Genomic DNA, 6,773 nt, shown 5'->3' with positions numbered 1-6,773 from the left:
TATAATAGTTGGAGCATTGGGCTTTGACTCTGAAGAGCAGGGCTGATCTTGGGAAAATCACACTTACTCAGCCTCAAAGGGAGGCTAAGCGTCCTTCCACACAACCATATAACCCAGAATATCAAGGAAGGCAATCCCATGATATCTGCTTTCTGGTTTGAACTGGGTTATCTGAGTCCACACTGCTATATATTCCAGTTCAAAGCAGATTATGTGGAATTTTATTCAGCAGTGTGGAAGGAGCCAAAGACAAACCTTCCTAAGGAAAAAACATCATAAGTTTGTCTCAGGATTGCCACAAGTCAGAAAGGCCCAAAAGCACGAACAACAACAGACTTAGGTTGAAGCATTGGAAAAAAATAGCAGCAGAGAGCTGATGCCCTGCATTTGTAAGGCATCTTGGAAAAGGAAGTGGCTATTTATCTAAACCTGTTTATAAGTTGCTATTCCAGGAATCAAATAAAGCCAGGGAAGAAACAATTGGCTTCACTTTCAGATTTCACATCAATTTTAACGTAGTAAATTAAGGGACCCTTTTAACCAGGGGAGCATTAATTATTTTTAATATTGTTTTGAAAATAATTCATATTACTTTTAAAATATCATTTAAAATGCTTACAAAAACAACAACTATAATACAAAAAACAATGATTAAATGTTTTAAAAAATCATAACATGCCATCAGTGTACAATAATAAAAAGGAAGACCCTTTTTTATTGCACCATCTGGCTCACAGACCATGTACTCCCCCATCTGTTCACCTTTTACTTTTTGTCTCAATATTCTGTTTATCCCAACTATATTTATGGCCATTTTTTCTGTTTATGGTAGCTTCTTTATACTTCCAGGTGATAGTTATTCCATTCTAGTGGTATCATAATTCCTCATCATCCTTCCTATAGTTCCTTTTCTTAATGCTCCTGCTATATGTTCACATCCTATTTATACACAATTGTCATGTAATAGTCACTGTGGTTGCATCTACACTGCAGAATGAATGCAGTTTGATCCCACTTTAACTGCTGTTGCTCAATACTATGAAACCCTGGGATTTGTGGTTTGATGAGGCACCAGCACTCTTTGGCAAAGAAGGCTAAAGACCTCGCTGCTTAAACATGAGGTTGACTTATACATGAGCAGATAAATAAAAAATAAGTAAGGCTGCAGCAGTTTCTTTTTGGCTGTTCCTACAGGGAAGGACAAGACCCATCTCACCATTTCCCCATCCAGGTATTAAAAAAGATCAGAAGCTGTGCTCTGGTGGAAATAATAATTTGGGCTGGTGCTTCTTTTAGGTTGTCTCAGGACAGGCTAAGCACTCATTTTTTTGCCACTTTACTCAGAAAAAGAGATGGTTTCTTTTGGATAAAAGATAAGTCAAAGCTCTCTGGTGACACAGCGGGTTAAACCACTGAGCTGCTGAACTAGTTGACCAAAAGGTCAGCTGTTTGAATCTGGGAAGCAGGGTAAGCCCCCGCTATTAGTCCCGGTTTCTGCCAACCTAGCGGTTTGAAAACATGCAAATGTGAGTAGATCAATAGACACCACTCTGGCGGGAAGGTAACGGCGCTACATGCAATCATGCCAGCCATATGACCTTGGAGGTGTCTACGGACAACGCCGGCTCTTCGGCTTAGAAATGGAGATGAGCACCAACCCCCAGAGTCGGACACGACTAGACTTAATGTCAAAGGAAACCTTTACCTTTTCAGTACTTATAGTGACTCATGGATAAGTCAACCAGGCTTTTTGGGTGATTTTTAAAATTCTAGACTGGTGCATGAGTATGTGTGGTATATAACTGTAGACTCAGGGTTTCCAAACCACAAGACCACTCTATCTCTTATAAATTAAATTAGCACGATTAGAAATATAAAGAACAGAAGAGCAGCACATATGCAAAGTACAGCTTTGCAGTGCTAGAAGAGGATTTTGAAGATTTTTTTGGCTGTAGGCCAGAAAATTATGTTAAGGTTAGTAAAAATGAAAAAAAAATCCATAATAAGGTCCATTGAGAAATATACTGCCACACTTTGAAATCTGATTAAAATAAAATGGCAGTCTTGACAGATCCATCCATTCTTCAGGTCATGCTTGTGAGAACGCATTGTGCCTAAGAGCACTATGCGTAGGGGAGAGGTGTCTGCAATTAGTTTAAAACATGAAATTCAACCCTTCGCTACAGATTGGGGTTTGATTAACACTCCCACAGAAAGTAAAATTTCAAAAAGTAAAGTAAAGAGCCCTAGGGTCAATAAGTACCCCTCCCTTCTGAAATTAAATAAAGTAGAAGTTGAATGAAGTGCCAATGCCTGGCTAAGTTCCTAACCATCATTTTTTTGCAGATTTTTAGCTGTGGATGTTTCACAATGCAGGCAAATGACCATGCAAAAAGATGACAATACATTTTGGGGTTTGGACTTTTATTAAGGCAGATTTGTGCATCATGGTATTTATGAATGTGGACCATGTGCTATTTTTTCAGAGAAACACATGGTTAAATGAACTGACCAGTGGCACAGTGGGTTAAACCCTTGTGCTGGCAGGACTGATGACTTGAAGGTTGGGTTGCTGACCCCAATTCAAATCCAACCCGTGGAGAGCTCAGGTGAGCTCCCTCTATCAGCTCCAGCTCCATGTGGGGACATGAGAGAAGCCACCCACAAGGATGGTAAAAATATCAAAACCTCCAGGCGTACCCTGGGCAATATCTTTGCCGATGGCCAATTCTCTCACGCCAGAAGTGACTTGCAGTTTCTCAAGTCGTTCCCTGTCATAAAAAATAAACAAACAAACAACACTTGTCAATAGTTGTTTCTGACTCTCAACTCTGCATGTCATAAATTCCAACATCCATAATTACTATTTGAAAACCTTGCAACACCAGATCTTCTGCACTAAAACATTGCATATTCAACCAATAATAAAATCTCATTTATTTAAAAACATGGTCCTTTTGTTTAAACCAGTGGTTCTCAACCTGGGGTCCCCAGATGTTTTTGGCCTTCAACTCCCAGAAATCCTAACAGCTGGTAAACTGGCTGGGGTTTCTGGGAGTTGTAGACCAAAAACATCTGGGGACCCCAGGTTGAGAACCACTGGTTTAAAGAAACAGGAACAATGATGATGCGGCCGAATCTGCCGGTATCTATTCTGCTACCAGAAATAATGGGAGCTATGGTACATTCCTCTTCACCCAGCAGAAGGAAATACTGTTTTTTGTGTCAAGATTTAAAAGACCAAAGGCAAAGGAATCAGCTTTTGGAATACTCCACACTGATATTTCAAACATCCTTGTTAATAGATATGTCTCTCTTTGTTGCCTCACTTTAATTAATCATAAAACAAAGACAGCTGCCAAAGAAAGGGCCTGGCCCCAAGCCTATAACAGACTCAAAGCTCTTAAAAATATACTATTTATGGTACTTGGGGTTTAAAGCTTCAATTTCTTGTATAAACCTTGCCTTCTCTCCAAATTATGCCATGTGTGTATAAGTAGATTTATCTTGACTTCCAGAGGTGCTCCAGCCCTCCTACAAGCAAAATTCAGATTTGTATATGTTTGGGGGGTTTGGGCAAGCAATGAGGTGACAATGTGCTTTTTTCATGGCCCTGTGCTGTCATACTCAGAGAATCAGGTTTCCTATTAACATATAGGAGGGACGACACTCTTGCTGCATATGCTTCACATAGTTGTCCTGGCCTTTTTTTTTTTTTTTTTTGCTATTTATAGACTTTGGCTATAGGAAAAGGAGACTTATAGTCTACAGCAAGAAAGCTACAAAGAGTGGGTATGGAACAGGGCAGTTATAGGATACAGCTGAATTTGCGCTGGAGTTAACAAGTAAGGCCATAACCTATAAAGTCTAATCTATGAAGCAGGAAGAAATGGCATATGGTATGCCTCCTAATGTTGAGGTGTATTTATTCCTGCATATGAAACCATTGTTGGTGGTAATGGTAGTGTTATGTTGTTGCTGTAGCTGTGTGTACCTTTAAATAGCTACCAACTTAATGCCGCCATATGAAGAACCTGTCATAGGGTTTTCTTGGCAAGAGTTTCAGAGAAGGTTTGCTATTGCCTTCCTCTGAAGCTAAGAATGTATGACATACCAAGGTAACCCAATGGGTTTCCGAGTCTCAGAATCATAGAGGTGGAAGGAGTCTCATGGGACCTCTCATCCATCCTGATGGGAATGCTTTAACACAGGACCTTCAGTTAAAGCATTCCCAACAGGAAGCTATTCAGCCCTTTTTGACAATGTGCAGAAGAGACCCCACAACCTCTTTAGGCAACGAGTTGCATTGCTAAACTGTTCTTACTCTCAAAAGGTTCCTTCTAAGTGATTTTGGGGGACAGTGTAGATGTTTCCCAAATCAGAACCGAGGCTGAGAGAAGTTGCTTCAGGAAATATATGTATCATTGTTGGTAATTTATTTTGTTGTTTTTGTAGAGAGAGGATATTTGTGAGACTGTTTGCTTCAGCTGATGAAATAGGTTTGTCCACCTTTAGTACCATGTGTTTTACTATGAGGCGAGGAGGGAAGAAGGGTGCCATTTTCTGCTGCTCTGCCTCAGAAAAATGTCTACGGCTAACTCTGCTCAGTTACAGTACCAGTAAGGCAACTATTAAATGGAGGAGCAGATGGCCATACAAAAGCACCGACAAAAGTGGTTCAAAAAGTGACCATGTGGACTTTTTATCTGTGAACAATCAGAATCTTGCCAGTACAGTTCCAGCACCATGATGCAATATGCTGTCTTCGATTATTTTTATTCTTGAAGGTTAAGCTAAAAACATACCGTCTCATTATATATTCTGCATTTTTGGTTATTGTTTTATATTTCAAGGCCTGATGTAAGATTACTCCTCTTTGCTAAATATTGCCATGAAATCTTTGCATCACCCTTGTTTAAGCTCAAAGCGGAGAAATGTACAGCTGTCTAGATGTTGATGGGCTACTACTCTCATATGTCAGTTAACTCTGGAATCTAAAAAAAAAAATCTGGAAGATCTAAGATTTCCCAGAATCCCTCCTTTTGCCTTTAAGCATTTTGTTGTTCCTCTGCAACAAGCTGAACTTCTTAGGTCAGCTTGAGACTAGTGATGTTCCTGAATGCTACCCATGTTAGCACAACTAGAAAAGAAACTTTCCAAAGGTTTTCCAAAATGTCCCTCTCTGTGATCAAATAAGCAACATCCACATTTTATTTTGGGGAAAACTGCTATCTTTCCCAGTTTTGTATGGCTTTGCTTGTCACTGAGAGAACTGGCATTTTTTAAATGACCCTTTGTGAACCTTCATGAATAAACAGCTGTTGTGTTTGTTTCATATAGTGGGATGTCAAAGTTCCTCCTTCCCAGTAATGCAATTATAGAGACTCAAAAGATTCTACATTTTGTCAGAGAGAAAAGGTCAGGCTCCCTCAACGTCTTCCACAAACCTGGTAAGGAATTCTGGGTGCACATTTACTCCAATTTTAAGTAGTATTCAAAACTCTGAGTAACAGTTCCAAATATTTCTGTTCTCTCAATATACTCTCTGTGGTTTTAAGCATATTTATACCATTGAGTTCCATTTGCTTTCATGGCTGCTTTAGTGTTTTTCTTGAATAGAGGCAGCTGGCTCAAGGAACAGAGAAGGGGGAACAGGTTGCTTACCTCTGTGGCTTAAGCTTTTTGGAAACACTGCTCTTTTGAAAGATATGTCTCAATGTCAAGAGGAACAAATTCTATTCATTTGGTCCCAAATTGCAGGGAAGTATTTGCATAAGCAAAAGGCAATCTCCTTCGATCCCAAGGTATTTTTAGTTCAATAGATCATAGCTATTACAATCTCTCCAATTTTTTTTGGCTTCATAATTGAGAGAAATGTAGCCTGGCCAGATCTACCTTTGATTTCACGTGTTGAATATGTTGTGTCACCTTTTACAGGAAATTAGGGTTAAATGTATAAACTGGCATGAAAACAAATGTAGTTGAAACCATATTTTTCAAGATGTAAAAGTATTGTGACCAGTATTCCATCAGACTGCCTAAGGGTGCTCCCACAGTGATGTGTTTCCACAGGCTGCCTGAACTCGGGTAGCGTGGGGTAGCTGTGGCAACCCCAGGTGGTGGCAGTCTTCACTTTCCAAGAACCTACAAAGATTTGGATCTTCCTGGAAGATCTGGTTCTTTACTGGGGTTTTTAAACTCAGGATCCAGCTAGAGTAAAAGGCTTACCCTGAGTTAACATGCATTAGCCTGGGTGCATGAGACTGGGTGATTAGCCCCAGGCTAACACATTTCCTACTCTGCACTTTGTGGCAGTGTAGATGGGGCCTAAATAACCATAAAGTGAAGTATATATAGATGCTTTTGCACTTAGACCGCCTTCAGATTAAATATTTACTTGGTTGCAAAGCAGTCAAAAAGTTATTCTTTGGTACTTCGAGGGTGACAATATCACATTTGTGCTGGTAGTTGTCCTTCAGTCTTTCTTTAGATGCTTATGATGCAGTCATGGCATCACATTGTAGTTGTTAACTTCACAAGTTCTTTAGCTTTCCTGGTCTCATAATTTAGCATTGACCTAACAGAATTAAGCTATACTCAAAAGTTGTTCAAGTGTCCCTCAGGTGTGCTATTTTCTTCTCTGTCTGTTCCTCTTTTCAACTTGTGCTTCATTCTGCAGTTTGCTAACACGGGGCTAGGATGTGTATGCTCTCCTGGTCATCAGCTTTAGTCACATGTATGAAGCATCTCTATTTTGAAAGTTTGATGCCTGA

General features: G+C 39.8%; 1 long non-coding RNA gene across 1 annotated transcript in view; it reads right to left on the bottom strand.

Annotated features, from left to right (window-relative positions):
- Positions 1-2,417: 2,417 nt before the first annotated feature.
- LOC134296267 (uncharacterized) overlaps positions 2,418-6,773 on the bottom strand; it is a 32,727-nt gene continuing 28,371 nt past the window's right edge. Inside the window, exon 4 of the long non-coding RNA XR_010002909.1 lies at positions 2,418-2,771. This is a non-coding gene — a long non-coding RNA (uncharacterized LOC134296267). The remainder of the gene's footprint in view (positions 2,772-6,773) is intronic.

Source organism: Anolis carolinensis, chromosome 2 (genome assembly GCF_035594765.1).
Source record: "Anolis carolinensis isolate JA03-04 chromosome 2, rAnoCar3.1.pri, whole genome shotgun sequence".
Taxonomy (NCBI): domain Eukaryota; kingdom Metazoa; phylum Chordata; class Lepidosauria; order Squamata; family Dactyloidae; genus Anolis; species Anolis carolinensis.
This window is presented reverse-complemented; position numbering and strand designations above follow the sequence as displayed.